Source organism: Budorcas taxicolor, chromosome X, assembly GCF_023091745.1.
Source record: "Budorcas taxicolor isolate Tak-1 chromosome X, Takin1.1, whole genome shotgun sequence".
Classification (NCBI taxonomy): Eukaryota; Metazoa; Chordata; class Mammalia; order Artiodactyla; family Bovidae; genus Budorcas; species Budorcas taxicolor.
Window position 1 is genome coordinate 59,565,568 of NC_068935.1, and position 17,404 is coordinate 59,582,971.

A 17,404-nucleotide genomic window follows, 5' to 3' on the forward strand; every position below is an offset into this window, starting at 1 on the left:
ATGTGTGCATACCTCATGTTTCCACAGCACACTAATCTGCCAGGCATTGCTTGGCAACTGCCTGGGCGAAGGCACAGAGCACACAAACGAGCTTGTCTCACTCCCTTGGCATTCTTATCCAGGTCTGTATCTTTAAATAATAACTTAAACGTTGATAACTCCCCAATGTGTATTTTCTGCCTGGGCTTCCTACTTGTTATGGTTATGGGTTGAATTATGTCTCCTATAAATATATGAAGTCATAAACATGAATGCCTCAAAATGTGACTTTCTTTAGAAAGAAGTGTGCTGCAGATATAGCTAGTTAAAATAAGTTCATACTGGAGTAGGATGGGACCTGATCTACTATGACTGATGCTCTCTTATAAAAAGAGAGACACAAAGGGAAATGTGTGATGACAGAGGCAGAGATTGTAATAGGGGCGAGACAGACACGAGCTATAGTAGCCCCACTCAGCCACTGGTATGCACCACAGTGGGTCCTTCCCCCATCCCCTCTTCTATATATAAGGAGCCCAAATTTGGACTGATGGAAAATGGTTTTTTTGAGATGCTAGTCTGCCACCTTCTTGGTCTGCTAGCTTTTCTATCATTCCTTGCTCCAACAACTCATCTCCAGATTGATTGGCCTGTTGTGCAGCAAGCAGAACAATTTTAGGCTCAATAACAAATTTTTGGTGAAACCACCCAGGAGCCTTGCTACTTGTGACCAACCAGCCCTGCTTGGGGAATTTTAGGGTAAGGCCCTAGCAGCTGCCAGGACCATTTGTCCTGAGGATCTTCTCTTCAAAATTCCCCAGAGTGGCACTGGGTGCCTCAGAGCTTGGCCATTGGAGCAAGCAATCAATGTTTGGGAACCGACAGGCTTGATATGGTAGGGTGAGTTGCTCAGGTGTGTACAACTGGAAACATCTTCCCTTCTCAATTTGGGTTTTTTTCCTTAAAGGAAAAGCCCATTTGTTCATGGTATCCTTTTGGAGAGGGCAGTTGTTCGAGGGCTTCCCAGGTGGCACAGTGGTAAAGAATCTGCCTGCCAATGTAGGAGATGAGAGTTTGATCCCCGGGTCAGGAAGATCCCCTGGAGAAGGAAGTGGCAACCCACTTCAGTATTCTTGCCTGGAAAATCTCATGGACAGAGGAGACTGGTAGGCAACAGTCTATGGGGTTGCAAAGAGTTGGACACAACTGAGTGACTCAGCATGCATACACACATGAATTGTTGTTGAACTCTATCTGAGTTTTGAGCCATTTCTTTCAGTTTTATTTTGTGTTCACTTGCTTTTGTTTTGCATTTGTTTGTTCCTGTTTTGCCCTCATTCACGATGGACCCTATTTATGCCTCTGGCATTGGAATGTGCTTGTCCTTTTTGTGTTTTGTTGTTCTTGAACTTATAAATATGGGAAATACTCCATCTGTCCCTAAGAAAAGCCCTTTGGGATGTACCTTAAGTAAATGGGCAAAAAATAGTTGTGAGCTTATGACTAAGGAACAGATGATATTCTATTGTCATAGTGTGTGGTCCCAATATATGTTAGGATCAGGAGAGCTATGGCCTTTGAATGGCTCACTTTATTATACAGTCTTGCAATTAGAATTGTTTTGTGAAAGAGCAGGTGAAAATGATGAGATTCTATATGGAGAAATATTTATGCTATTGCATTAGGAGGAAAAGCAGTCAAATGGCTACTGCCTTATGGCACAGTGGTCTGAAGGGAAAACCTGTTCTCCGAGAGGGAGAGGGAGAAAGCAAGAGTGAGGACATGCTATTTCAAAACTTAAAACCCCCTCCAACCAACCTAGCTCCCCCATTGGCCAAGCAGGATGCACTAACATATGCACTGTCTCCTGTCTCCCCTACTTATGAGAATCAATTAGAAGTTTCTATGTTAACCTCCAGGTCACAGGAGCCTGGTTTGTTATCACCATCTAAGACCTGACAGGGCACCCAATTTGGACTGGGAGCCACTTCTGGAGCAGGGCAATCTTCTTTGTGCACATATCCTGTAGGAGGCCTTAATGTAGATGGCCAAAGAGCTGGGTTTCCATGGATGCACAAGCCATTCTCAACTTCAGATTTGTTTAATTGGAAAAAACCATAACCCTACATACTGAGAGGACCCCCTCCATATGACTGAACTTTTCACTTCTATCTTTGCCATTCACCATGCCTCTTGGGCAGACATTCACACTTGTACGAAGTTGATGCTTACTGGGGATGAAAGGATGATGCTCACTGACAAGGCTAGAGAGGAAGCATAGCAGTTTAATCTAGCAGATCCAGATGGAACTTCAGAAGTAAATCTGGCATTTCCTATTGTCGAACGTGACTGGGACCCTAACAATGGAGAAATGACGCACCTAGAGCATTATAGGAAGTGTATCTTAGTGACTCTTTGAAAGGGAGTACCTAAGCAAAAGACCTTAAAATAAATTCACAAGATACACAAAAACCCTACAAGGATCTGTTAGGGGAAGCACATGGACTGAAACTGCCCACCCTGGCCAGGCACCATAGTAAACATTTGCATGAGTTGCTTTATGACAGGAGATCCTGATAAGGAATACGGAACTAATAAGCCACCACCAACCGGAAGAGTTCGGGAAAGGTCGAAAGGAGACACAGGGTGTCCATCCACTTCCCAGAATCCTTCTCACTAGCATCCATCTTGGCTGAGCAATGCGTGTGCCACCAGGAAAGACTCTGAATTAGAATGATTGGCCAAAGACCACCCAGAAACTAATCCCATCACCATAAAACCCAAGACTGTGAGCCACGTGGCAGAGCTGTTCTCCTGGGTTCCCTTACCCTACTGCTCTCCACCTGGGTGCCCTTCCCAATAAAATCTCTTGCTTTGTCAGCACGTGTCTCCTCAGACCATTCTTTTCTGAGTGTCAGACAAGAGCCCAGTTTCGGGCCCTGGAAGGGGTCCCCCTTCCTGCAACAGATCCATCAGAGATTATAGAAACAATTTTTCAAGCTTATAGGTGCTACATTGGACCCTGAGGTGTCCAAAAATATGAGAATGGTAAATATGGCCTTCATTGGGCAAAATGCTTCAGATATAAGAAGAAAATTACAAAAGTTAGATGGTGCATTTGGAATGAACTCTTATCATTTGGTAAATATTGCTTTTAAAGAGTTGAATAACATGGAACAAAGACTGAACTAAGATGATCAAGATGGAATGCCACTTTCCTGGCAGCAGCACTAGATTTCTGGAAGGCAAGTATCCTGAAGAGAGAGGTAAGCCACCACTGGGGAAGGAACAATGTACTTACTGCAAGGAGGAAGGGCTTTTGAAAACAGATTGCCCTAGGCTAAGGAATAAGAAAGAAAACAATAAAAGAAAGACAGGTCCCTCTCCTCTGGTAGAAAGAGAGGAACATTCTAATGAAGAATGAAGAGGCCCGGGGGCTCCCTTGGACCTGAGGCATCCAATTCTAATTTCCCCACAGGAGCCCCAGGTAACTTTGACAGTGGGAGACAAGTTGATAGACTTTCTGATAGATCTGAGAGTAACATACTCTGTGGTAAACACCAAAGTAGCATAGAAAACATGTCAATCCATCTCGATCATGGGTGTTTCTGGAGAAGTGCAAAATTATTCTTTCTTACAACCTCTAGAATGCCAGTTAGGGGACCTTACCCTGAAACACAGGCTTCCCAATTGGTGCAAGTACAAAGAACTTGCCTGTCAATGCAGGAGACATAAGAGACCCAGGTTCAGTCCCTGGGTTGGAAAGATTCCCTGGAGGAGGGCATGGCAATCCACTGTAGCATTCTTGCATGGAGAATCCCATGCATAGAGGAGCCTGGTGGGCTATAGTCCATAGGGTCACAAAGAGTTGGACATGACCGAAGCAACTTAGAACGCATGCACGCACCCTGAAACACAGCTTCCTGTATATGCCAGAGTGTACAATCCCTCTTTTGGGCTGAGATCTCCTTTGTAAATTAAATGTTCAAGTAACTTATCAGGACAGCTTGACATCAGGGTCCCGCTAGAACACACCATAAGCCTGCAGATGGCAGTCACGGATGGCCCAGAAAAGGAGACTGAGCTTTTACCTACAAAGTCTATGGAAAGGCAAGACAAGAAGTGTGGGCTAATGGCACCCAAGAGAAGGCCCCAAAATGCATGGCCAACATTAAGAAGTGATGCTGGGACACCTAATCTAACACAATACTCTCTGAGACAAGAGGGAATTCAGCCAATTCTTGAAAAGCTTTTGAAAACAGGAGTGATTAAACCTTGCAGGTTCGTATAATACCCCTATCCTCCAGTCAAAAAGTCCAACTCAAAGAGTATCACTTTGTCCAAGACTTGAGAGCTATTAGTGAAATAGTTCAAGATTTACACCCTGTGGTACCCAATTCATACACTCTGCTCACAACTATTCTGGGAGAATACAGTTGGTTCTCAGTTTGGGACTTAAAGGATGAATTTTTCTGCATTCCTATTGCAGAAGAATCATAGCAGTTTTTTGCTTTTGAATGGCAGGACCCCAAAACACAAATAATCCAACAGTATTTTTGCACAGTCCTGCCTCAAGGATTTAAGAATTCTTCTACCTTGTTTGAGGAAATGTTGGCAAAGGACCTTAGAAACTTAATATTGGATGAAGGACTCATACTCCAATATGTGGATGACTTGCTCATAGCAAATCCTACTTATGACAAGTGTCTACAAAATACCATCAGAACCCTGAACTATTTGGCCAGTTGTGGATATAAAGTTTCCCAGAAAAAGGTCCAAATATGTAAGCAACAAAATCAAGTATCTAGGTTTTGCCATTTCCAAAGGACAGTGAGGTCTTGCCTGATAGAAGATGGGCAATTGCATGCTTGAGAACACCCAAGACTTATAGACAACATAGAGGTTTTCTGGGAATGGCAGGGCTCTGTTGGATTTGGATCCCAAACTATGGGGTCATAGGGAATCCCCTTTATAGGGCACTGAAGGGACATGATCTTCAGTCCCTTACTTGGACTAGAGTGCCAAACACCTTTTGCGACAAAGTTTCAGCTCTGGCTTTGGGACTACTGGATCTAAAGAAACCTTTCAAACTGTACGTACATGAGAGAAAAGGCATAAGCCTTGGGGTGCTAATCCAAACCCTGGGGAATATCCCCAGACTGGTTGCCTACTTCTCAAAACAACTAGAACAGACTGTCAAGAGGTGGCCTCCTTGCCTTCAAGCTGTGGCAGCTAGTTGTGACATACTTCAAGAAGCTGAGAACTTTACCCTGGGGCAACCCACCATTGTGTATGTTCCTCATCATGTCCTTACTTTGCTGGAACAGAAAGGGGGTTATTGGCTGACTTCTGGGAAAATAGGAAATTACCAAGCCATTCTACTGAACAATCCTAATGTGAGAATTCAAGTCACTTCAGCCCTAAAGCCAGCCATATTGCTGCCGATTGATGCTGCCCAGTCCCCGAGCATGACTGCCTACACACCATCGAGCTAGTGTACTCCAGCAGACTGGACTTAATGGTCCAACCCTTGGCTAAGCTGGATGTGAAACTGTTCACCAGCACAAGCAGCTTTGTGGACAAAGGTAGGTGATGCACTAGGTATGCAGTGGTAACCCTCACAGAGACTATGGAAACAGAAGCCCTGCCCCCAGGGAGCACAGCTCAGAAGGCAGAAATCAAGACCCTAACAGGGCCCTGCTCCTCACTAAAGAGAAGCAAGTAAATATATACATAGATTCTTGCTATGCATCTTCTGTAGTGCATGCTACAGGGGCAATCTGGAAATAAAAGGGGCTCCTCACTTCGAACAATAAAGACCTAAAACATGCTCCTGAAATTCTGTTACTATTAGAAGCAGTCGATAAGTCTTCACAAGTGGCCATAAAGCACTGCCCAGGCCACCATAAGGGTGAGACTCATACAATAAAGGGGAATTGGTTAGCTGACCAAGCTGCAAAGAAAGCAAGCCATGATAAGGTCACCCCTTCCACAGACTGACTTGTCAAAATACCAGCCAGCATATTCAGAAAAGGATGCGGAGAGGGCCAATGAGTGGGTTTCACTCTTGACCATAACTCACCTGATTGGAAATGTAATGCACAAGGAATTGTGGCTCTCCTGGACACTGTGCTGCAGCAGCACATCCATGACAGCACCCATTATGGGACAGATGCCAAGTTACAGTGGATTTGGAAACATATAATGCAACCTCACCTACAAAGGACCATCTAGAAAGTCACTCAGAGTTGTATGATTTGTGCTAAAATTAACCCCAAAACCTCTTTGAGACAGCCTCAGATGGGGACCCAGAACAAAGAAACTTGCCCCACTGAGGTCTAGCAAATAGACTTTATTCAAATGCCTCAAATTGTAGGAAACTTCAGAACCTGCTGGTATGTGTGGACACCATTTAAGGATGGGTGGAAGCCTATTGCACCCAGACAGAAAAGGCCTCTGAAGTAAAGTCCTCCTTAAGGAAATTATTCCCTGCTTTGGACCACTTAATATCCTCCAAAGTGATAACAAGCCTGCTTCTGTCTCTAGCATAACCCAACAAGTGTCTAAAACACTGAATTGACTGGAAGTTACATTCATCCTGGGGATCAGAAATAACATGAGAAACTGAGAAACTGACTCATATGTCTAGAAGGAGCACTGCTAAAATATGTCAAGACATCAATTCACCTGTACAGGAGGAGGTGACCAACACCATCCCCCCAAAAAGAATTTCAAGGCAAAATGGTTATCTCAGGAGGCCTTACAAATAGCTTAGAAAAGAGGAGAAGCAAGAGGCAAAGGAGAAAGGGAAAGATACAACCAACTGAATGCAGAGTTCCAGAGAATAGCAACAAGAAATAAGAAAGACTTAAGTGAATAATGCAAAGAAATAGAGGAAAACAATAGAATGGGAAAGACAAGAGAGCTCTTCTAGAAAATTAGAGATACCAAGGGAACATTTCATGCAAAGATGGGCACAATAATGGATAGAAACGGTAAGGATCTACAGAAGCAGAAGAGATTAAGAAGAGGTGGCAAGAATAAACATAAGAACTGTACAAAAAACATCTTAATGACCCAGATAACTATGATGGTGTGGTCACTCACCTAGAGCCAGATATCCTGTAGTGTGAACTCACGTGGGCCTTAGGAAGCATTATTATGAGTATTAGGAAGCATACTATGAGCAAAGCTAGTGCAGGTGATAGAATTCCACCTGAGCTATTCAAAATCCTAAAAGATGATGCTGTTAAAGTGACACACTCAATATGTCAGCAAATTTGGAAAACTCATCAGGGGCCACAGGACCAGAAAAAGTCAGTTTTCATTCCAATCCCAACGAAAGGCAATGCCAATGAATGTTCAAACTACCATACAATTGCAGTCATCTCACATACTAGCTTAGAGAAGGAAATGGCAACCCACTCCAGTATTCTTGCCTGGAGAATCCCAGGGACAGAGGAGCCTAGTGGGCTGCCATCTATGGGGTCACACAGAGTCAGACACGACTGAAGCAACTTAGCAGCAGCAGCAGCACACACTAGCACAGTAATGCTCAAAATCCTTCAAACTAGACTTCAACAGTTCTCAGTCCACAACTGAGATGTATAAGCTGGACTTAGAAAAGACAGAGGAACCAGAGATCAAATTGCCAACATCCCCTGGATCATACAAAAAGGAAAAGAATTCCAAGAAAACATTTACTTCTGCTTCATTGACTATGCTGGACTATGTGGAATACAACAAACTGTGGAAAATTAAGAGATGGGAATTACAGACCACCTTACCTGCCTCCTGAGAAACCTGTATACAGGTCAGGAAGTAACAGTTAGGACCAGAGATGGAACAACAGACTGGTTCAAAATTGGGAAAGGAGTATGACAAAGCTGTATATTGTCCCCCTGCTTATTTAACTTATATGCAGAGTACATTATGTAAAATGCTGGCTGGACGAAGCACAAGCTGGAATCAGGACTGCCGGGAGAAACATCAATAACCTCAGATATGCAGATGAGAGCACCCTTATGGCAGAAAGCAAAGAAGAACTAAAGAGCCTCTTGATGAAAGTGAAAGAGGAGAGTGAAAAAGTTGGCTTAAAACTCAACATCCCCAAAACAAAGACCATGACATTCAATCCCATCACTTTGTGGCAAATAGATGGGGAAAAAGTGGAAACAGTAGCAGATTTTCTTTTCTTGGGCTCCAAAACCACTGCAGACAGTGAACTGCAGCAATGAAATTAAGACGCTTGCTCCTTGGAAGAAAAGCTATGACAAACCTTGACAACGTATTAAAAAGCAGAGAAATCATTTTACTGACAAAGATCCATAGAGTCAAAGCTATGGTTTTTCCAGTAGTCATGTAAAGCTCTGAGAGTTCGACCATAAAGAAGGCTGAGTGCCAAAGAACTGATGCTTTTGAACTGTGGTGTTGGAGAAGACTTTTGAGAGTCCCTTTGACAGCAAGGAGAGCAAACCAATGAACCCTGAAGGAAATCAACCCTGACTTCATTGGAAGGACTGATGCTGAAGCTGAAGCTCCATACTTTTGCCACCTGATGCAAAGAGCTGAATTTTTGGAAAAGACCCTGAAGCTGGGCAAGATTGAGGGCAGGAGGAGAAGGAAGAGAGAAAGGATGAGATGGTTGGATGGCATCACTGACTCAAAGGACATGAGTTTGAGCAAACTCGGGAGGGCAGGAAAGCCTGTTGAGTTGCAGTCCATGAGGTAGCAAACAGTGGGACACAGGTGAGCAACTGAACAACAACAAGGCCTTGCCAGCTGCCATGCTACCGATCAGAGTGGCTCCCAGAAACAGGCTTAATTTAAGCCATGTTGAAATCTTCTATAGTTTGCCAACCAGGTGTCTGCCCAGGTGTGAGAATCTATAAATGCTGTGAAAGATCTCACAGTTGTAACTGTTCATGTGTTTGCTTCCGGCAGGTCTGTCTATCCAGTGGAAATAGCCTTACATCCTTTCCCAGCAGGAGACGGAATCCTCCTTAAAATGTGGAGAGAACAGTGGCCACAGCACCAGCTGACTGCAGGGAGGACAGGACCATACATGGTATTATTCACCATGCATTCATCTGTCAAGTTAGCTGAAGTAAAGCCATGGATATATCACACTGCTTAAAGTAGCCCCACTGTCATTAGAAAATGACTCAACCCTGAGAAGCCAGAGAGCAATGGGTTTGTGAACCCTTAGAAGGGTTAAGGTTGCTCTTCAGAAAGTTTATGTATTGAGATTAAAATCTCATTGTAGAAGGAATGTCATCAGGTTCAAATAGTTGTAGATAAAGAGAATTGTATTGCTTACCATAAATTTTAAGAAATATTCTCAACCTGACGCTGATCAATTTCATTTCACGATCACTTCTGCGTCTCCCCTTTTCAGCAAGAGATAGCCAGAAATATCATCACCCCTTTTCCTACAAGACTGTGGAGTGGACACTGACAGTGGGGAAATGTAAAATGGGCTGGGCAGGTGCAAGCTACAGCAGCCCCACTCAGCTCTTGGTCAGCACTGCAGTGGGTCCCTCCCCCAAGCAAGCCACTGTTAGTGAGCAACTGTCAACCAGCCAACATTAGTGGGCCTGTTGAGCCATGGGTTGGTGCCACAGTGAGCCCCTTCCCATCTTCTGTAAAAAAGAAGTCCAAATTTGAACAGAGGGAAGACAGACTTTATTTTTTGGGTTTCCAAAATCACTGCATATGGTGACTGTAGCCATGAAATTAAAAGAGGCTTGCTCCTTGGAAGAAAAGTTATGACCAACCTAGACAGCATATTAAAGAGCAAAGACATTACTTTGCCAACAAAGGTCTGTCTAGTCAAAGCTATATGGATGTGAGAGTTGGACTAGAAAGAAAACTGAGCACTGAAGAATTGATGCTTTTGAATTGTGGTATTGGAGAAAACTCTTGAGAGTCCCTTGGACTGCAAGGAGATCCAACCAGTCCATCCTAAAGGAAATCATTCCTGAATGTTCACTGGAAGGACGGATGCTGAAGCTGAAACTCCAATACTTTGGCTACCTGATGCAAAGAAATGACTCACTGGAAATGACCCTGATGCTGGGAAAAACTGAAGGCAGGAGAAGGGGACGACAGAGGATAAGATGGTTGGATAGCATCATTGACTCAATGGACACGAGTTTGAGTGAGCTCCGGGAGTTGGTGATGGACAGGGAAGCCCGGTGTGCTGCAGTCCATGGGGTCACAAAGAGTCAGACATGACTCAGCGACTGAACTGATAATGCTCTACACCTATATATTTCATTACCCATTAGACATCACCATTTGGGGATCTAATAGGTATCTTGACCTAACATATCCAAACCTTACTCTTATTTTCTCCATTTCCTATGCCCTCCAAAATATCTCCTCCAACAGATTTCCTATCTCAATAAATGGTAACTCTCAGGAGCATGGATCAAAATTCTTCAAAATCTTTAACATCATCGATTGCTCCCTCTTCCTCCCTCATGCATGTTTCTATGTGTGCATGCACAAATGTAGACACAGATTCAGATACATTGATGGTTCTTTCTTCAAAATATATTAACATTTATAATTTGACCACTTCTCACCACTTCTGCTGTTACTATTCTGGACTAAGCTACCATCATCTCTTTCTTAGAGTCTGTAACAGCTTTGTAACTTGCCTTGCTTATGTACTTGTCCCCTTAAACGTATTCTCAGAGTTGCAGCCAAAATGAATCTATTAAAACATAAGTCAGACTCAGTCTCTCTTTTGCGTAAGACTCTCCAAGTTTCCCATCTCTCAAAGAGTAAAATCCAAATTTCTCCACAGAGTCTCCAAATGTCTATGCAATCTGATTATTTCTACCTTTCTTGTTAGGCTTCTTATTTTTCACCTCTCTGTCTTTCCACCCCTATTTAGTTTCAGCATGTCTCCCAAATGAGGTAATTTCCCACTTTCCTACCTCACCTACTCCCTTGTACCTAAGCCTAGGAAGAACCATCTGGTCAGCCAAAGGTCAATATACAATCCATACTGTGTGTGTATTCACATTCTAGCTCGTTTATGTGAACAGAAAAATATAAGTATGCTTATTTTTAATTTAGCAAAGAATTTTCATACAAAATTATAGAATTTCTTCAGTATAACATTGGAGTTTCTTTTCTTTCTCTCTGCCTCTTTTTCAATCTTTTTATTTCTTTGTTCCCTACCCCCTCCCACTCTCTCCTTATTCTCTCCATCTCTTCTATCTGTATACATTGCTATTGCTTTCTTTCCCTGTTCTCTGTTCACTCTTTCTCTCAGCTGGGGAAGCACTGAAGATTTATTTTTAACAACAGTTGGACTTACACTAGCTTGGGGAATTTCCTCCTTCTTCATGTTAGTCTCATACCTCTAAATTCTTTCTTGTCTGTTAATCCTACATCTGATCATGTAAAATACTTAACATTTATTAATAATACATATTACAGATTTTATATAAGTTATATTGGGTAGAGCTGAAATGAAAGCAAGTGGGCTTTTCAAAAACTTACCAAATTAGCCATTATTTTATATAACTGAATATATTTTTAAAATATATTCTCATTTTCTATCCCCTCTTTCAATTTCTTCCAGAGAAATTGTCTCTCTTCCAAAGAAACAAAGAGGGTGATGGTAACTTAAGATCAGTAAGGTGGTGGAATATGACAGTCCCGGCTTTAGTACCCTGTCATAAAAATATGGTTTAGCAGCTAACCATGGAAAAGAACACATCTGTGAAAATCCCAGATCCAAGAAATAAAACTAAAGCAGCACTCCCTCCCACCAACCCCTGGCATGAAAAGCAAGAAAAGCCACATTAGAAAGATAACAGAAGTGGTATCAGTTTTTGTTTTCTTCCCTCCCCCAGGCTAGCTCAGTTGCAGTACCTAAGAGGGTACCTTTGAATCTATGGTTTCTCCAGTAGGGAAATGAGAACCCAAGGCAGATACCTATCTTTCCTGGTCATTTCCCTAGAGGCCCACTTCTGCCATCTGTCATGGGGAAGGCTCTGGCAACTCCAAGACCAGATCATTTCAGGTCAGCTTGCACAGGGGATGTAGTATAACTTACAGCCAACAGTGCGCGAACCTTGGAGGTGGTACCAGGACCCCTGCCAGTAACATCTGGTCAAAAGTACAGTCAGCAGTCTAATCTCACCTGCAAGGGAACCCAACCTTTGAGAGCAGCGTCTGATAGAATCCAACCTCTGAGCGCTAGTCCCTAGCTCTGGCAAACAGACTAGTACACACAGAGGCTCCACCCAACAGTGAAGCTCACTGCCAATAGGGAAACTCCAGCAGATCCCTCTTTCAGTAGCAACCAGCCAGGAAATAAGGCCACGCCCCCTGGTGTCTGTTGCCACACTGCAACAAAATGGTGACCTCAGCAGTTGATTGCCTCTGTAGCTATGCAGTAGTGGGGTTTTGGCACCCCTGTCCACAAACTGGACATGCCCTTTGGTGTCAGTGGCCTCCCATGCCAAAATGGTGACCTCAGGGCTTTATCTCTCTGGCTAAGCAATTGTGGTATTTTGGTGCCCCAACCACAAAATGGTGTCTATGAATTGGTCAAAACACCTGCTGCACTGCTCTTATTTTCTAATTTATCTTCACTTACCTGTTCCATGTCTAAATAAATAATATACACAATAATAGTAAGAAAAATTTTTCTAACAAACTTCAAATTTCTAGGAAAGATGCAAAACTAAGATCATACATTCAAATGTTCCTCTTAGAAAATAAATGTAAAAGTTGCAAATAAGGGAAAATGGAATCAGGGCTGAAATAGGGAGTGGTGTGAAGAACTGGCCAGAGACTTTGAGAAATTTAAGTTATTTATTTAATTCATGCTTGAATTTGGAACAAAGAACAGTCCTCTACTTAGAATTACTGCATGTTGGACTTCCGTGGTGGCACTGTGGATAAGAACCCGCCTGCCAAATCAGAGGACATGGTTTCTCTCTCTGGTCCAGGAACATTCCACATGCTATGGAGCAACTAAGCCATGTGTCACTACTGAGTCGGTGCTCTAGAGCCTGTGAGCCACAACTACTGAGCCTGTGGGCTGCAACTACTGAGCCCATGTGCTGCAACTACTGAAGCCTGCACACCTAGAGACTGTGATGATAACAAGAGAAGCCACCACGATGAGAAACCCATATAACACAACAAAGAGCAGCCCCTGCTCGCCACACCTAGAGAAAGCCCATGCAAAGCAATGAAAATCCAGTGTAAAGTGAAAGTGAAGTTGCTCAGTCATGTCCAACTCTTTGCGACCCCATGGACTGTAGCCTACCAGGCTTCTCTGTCCATGGGATTCTCCAGGCAAGAATACTGGAGTGGGTTACCATTTCCTTCTCCAGGGGATCTTCCAGGGGATCGAACCTGGGTCTCCCACATTGGAGGCAGACGCTTTAACCTCTGAGCCACCAGGGAAGCCCACATACTAATATATATCCTACAGTCTTTTATGGTTTTGTATTTGCTTTGTTCGCTCAATGATATATCTTGTAGATATTCCCACAGAACTTCCTCATTCCTTCTTACACCTGCATATTATTGAATTTTACAAATGAATTTTAACATATTAAATCACCTCTTCACTGATGTACTCTATATCATGTTTTCAAAACTAATTTGTGACTATAGTATCTGAAATAAACTTATTTTCAAATAAGGTCATATTAGAAGGTGCTGGGGGGTCATACCTTTTGGGGACACATAATTCAATCCATAAAATCTGCATTGCCAAGAGTGAAGGGAAACTGGCAGGCTCATACACTGATAATGAGAGCATGAATTGTTTAACCTTTTAGAATGGCAATTTGTCAATATGTATTAAAATTTTTTTAATGTGTCTACTTTCTGAAATAGCAATCTCAATATTTTGTTTTGATCCTAGGCAGGTAATTACATAGGAACAAAATTCTATGGCAGGTCAGGTGGTCAGGTATTCTCATCTCTTTCAGAATTTTACACAGTTTATTGTGATCCACACAGTCAAAGGCTTTGGCAAAGTCAGTAAAGCAGAAATAGATGACCTGTTTCTTCAGAAACCTGTATGCAGGTCAGGAAACAACAGTTAGAACTGGACATGGAACAACAGACTGGTTCCAAATAGGAAAAGGAGTACATCAAGGCTGTATATTGTCACCCTGCTTATTTAACTTCTATGCAGAGTACATCATGAGAAACACTGGGCTGGAAGAAGCACAAGCTGGAATCCAGATTGCCGGGAGAAATATCAATAACCTCAGATATGCAGATGACACCACCCTTATGGCAGAAAGTGAAGAACTAAAGAGCCTCTGGATGAAAGTGAAAGAGGAGAGTGAAAAAGTTGGCTTAAAGCTCAACATTCAGAAAACAAAGATCATGGCATCTGGTCCCATCACTTCACGGGAAATAGATATGGGGAAACAGTGGAAACAGTGTCAGACTTTATTTTGAGGGGCTCCAAAATCACCACAGATGGTGACTGCAGCCTTTAAATTAAAAGACATTTACTCCTTGGAAGAAAAGTTATGACCAACCTAGACAGCATATTGAAAAGCAGAGACATTACTTTGCCAACAAATGTCCATCTAGTCAAGGCTATGGTTTTTCCAGTGGCCATGTATGGATGTGAGAGTTGGACTATAATGAAAGCTAAGCACAGAAGAATTGATGCTTTTGAACTGTGGTATTGGAGAAGACTCTTGAGAGTCCCTTGGACTGCAAGGAGATCCAAACAGTCCATCCTAAAGGAAATCAGCCCTGGGTGTTCATTGGAAGGACTGATGCTGAAGCTGAAACTCCAGTACTTTGGCCACCTGATGCAAAGAGCTGACTCATTGGAAAAGACCCTGATGCTGGGAAAGATTGAGGGCAGGAAGAGGATGGGATGACAGAGGATGAGATGGTTGGATGGCATCACCAACTCGATGGACATCGGTTTGGGTGGACTCCGGGAGTTGGTGATGGACAGGGAAGCTTGGCATGCTGCAGTTCATGGGGTCACAGAGTCGGACATGACTGAGTGACTGAACTGAACTGAACTGAAAATTGTATGTGGAAAAAGAAGGTCTTTGCAGTGTTGTTTATCGCATTAAAATAGAAAATAATTATAAATAATTTGTTAAATGAATTATGATCTACAAGTATGAAGCTATTAAGGTGAAGATATCATTGAATTTCATAATGAAATGCCACATTTCCCACTGATAGCAACATTTGTCATTGTCAAGAATGCTGGCTATGGCCTCAGAGGATGGCATTGTAATTTTCTTTTTAGAGTAACTAAAACAGGTAATAATATATGTCTATTGTGATTATTAAAATATTATTACTAACTACTTACAGCTAACAACAAAATACAAATGTTGGTGAGGATGTGTGGAAATGGTAACCCTCATGCACTATTGGTGGGAATGTAAATTGGTGCAGCCACTATGGAAAATAGTATCGAGTTTCCTCAAAAAATTGAAAATGGAACTACCATATGATCCAGCAATTTTACTTATTGATCTGGAGAAAATAAGAACACTAACTTAAAAAGATATATACTTCTCCATCTTCACTGCAGCTTTAGTTACAATAGCCAAGACATGGAAACAACCTAAGTTTCCATCCATGGATGAATGGATAAAGATGTGATATATAGAGATACAATGGAATATTATTCAGCCACAAAAAGAAGGAAATTTTTGCCATTTGAGACAACATGCAATGACCTTGCGTACATTATGCTAAGTGAAACAAGTCAGACAGAGAAAGACAAATATTGTATCTCACTTATATGTGGAATCCAAAAAACAAAACAAAAAAATCAAGCTCACAGATACAAAGATTAGATTAGTGGTTGCCAGAATCCAAGGGTACGTGTTAGGTGAAATGGGTGAAGGGAATCAGAAGGTACAAACTTCCAGTTATAAAATAAATAAGTCTTTAGGGTGTTATGTACATCATGGAGACTATAATTAATACTACTATAAATACTCTACTGCATATGTGAAAGTTATTGAGAGTATATCTTAAAAGTTCTCAGCATAAGAAAAAATTCTGTAACTATGTATGGTGATGGATATTAACAAGACTTCCTGTGGTGATCATTTCACAGCACAGACAAATATTGAATCATTATGCTGTACATTTGAAACTAATATGTCAATTATATCTGAAAAAAATATTACTAGCTTGTGTGTACATTTTACTTGAATCCTATACTTAGTGACAAGAAAACAAGCCTACAGTATAAAATTACATAAAAAACAGCTTGTAAGACAGTATCAATATTATGGTCCCATTAATATAAAAATATATTTATGATTAAAAAGGCAAACAGAACCTTCTTAATGGTTACACACCAAACTGTATAATAATCAATTAATGCACTAAATTCCTCTAAAAAGTTTTTTTTCTAGATGGAGTTTAAGAATATTTTAATTTACATTTTTTGCTTCTCTGATATTTCTAATTTTTCTATCCTGAATGGGCATTGCCTGTGTGATAAAGGCTAAACAACAGTGGTTTAACGAATAAAATGGGACTGCTGAAATTGCTAATGATGGGTCTCAAAAGTTGATATCAGGTGAGCAGTACCAAGGAGGGGTGGAGAAGTCAGGAGAATGAACAGATGCTGTAGCCCCAGAAACTCTCTCCATTCTGCTGGGTGGACCTCTGGGGTTCCTCCGATGCCCTTGGTCTTTAGGGGCTTGCCTTGCTGTGCTGGGATGCCACAGAGCCTTCATCAGGAGCCTGGGTACTCTTTGCCCACAAGCTGTGGTGGGAAGGAGTAGGGCAACTGATGTCAGAGAGCAGGTTGGTTGCAGCAGCAGGAGGACCCCAGAGCAGGAGGTAACTTTCATCCAAAAATGAAAGCATCACAGTAGGACAATGAAAGTACACATTGCACATGCAGGCAGTGAAGGTCCTCCTCCCTCCCTCTGCTTAGGGAGAGCTAAACTAGCCAGGCGGAGACTTCCCTCCCACATTCACAGAACAACTGACCTTCTCCAAAAGGTCATGTTCTCACAAACCTCTGGTCTTTTGAACCTCAGTGTTACCATTCTCAAGAATAGCATTTTCCCACACCAAATTCTGAATCTCTAAATCCTATTGTCCTTTGCATGCGTGCATGCTCAGTCACTTCAGTTTTGTCCAACCTCTTTGCGACCCTATGGACTGTAGCCCGCCAGGTTCCTCTTTCCATAGCATTCTCCAAGCAAGAATACTGGAGTGGGTTGGTATGCCCTCCTCCAGGGGATCTTCCTGACCCAGGAATTGAACCAGTGTCTCCGGCATTGTAGGAGGATTCTTTACCCACTGAGCCACATGGGAAGCCCCCTGTTGTCCTTTAATTCTTTCCAAATACTGCTTTTTTAAGGTTCCCTCCCCTGGTCCAAGGATGGAGGGAGAACAGAACACAGACATACTGCAACAC

General features: G+C 42.3%; 1 protein-coding gene across 1 annotated transcript in view; it reads right to left on the bottom strand.

Moving 5' to 3' along the window:
- The window catches only part of GABRA3 (gamma-aminobutyric acid type A receptor subunit alpha3), a 142,360-nt gene that overhangs the window by 20,546 nt on the left and 104,410 nt on the right, over nt 1–17,404 (bottom strand). The gene's annotated exons all lie outside the window — the stretch shown is intronic.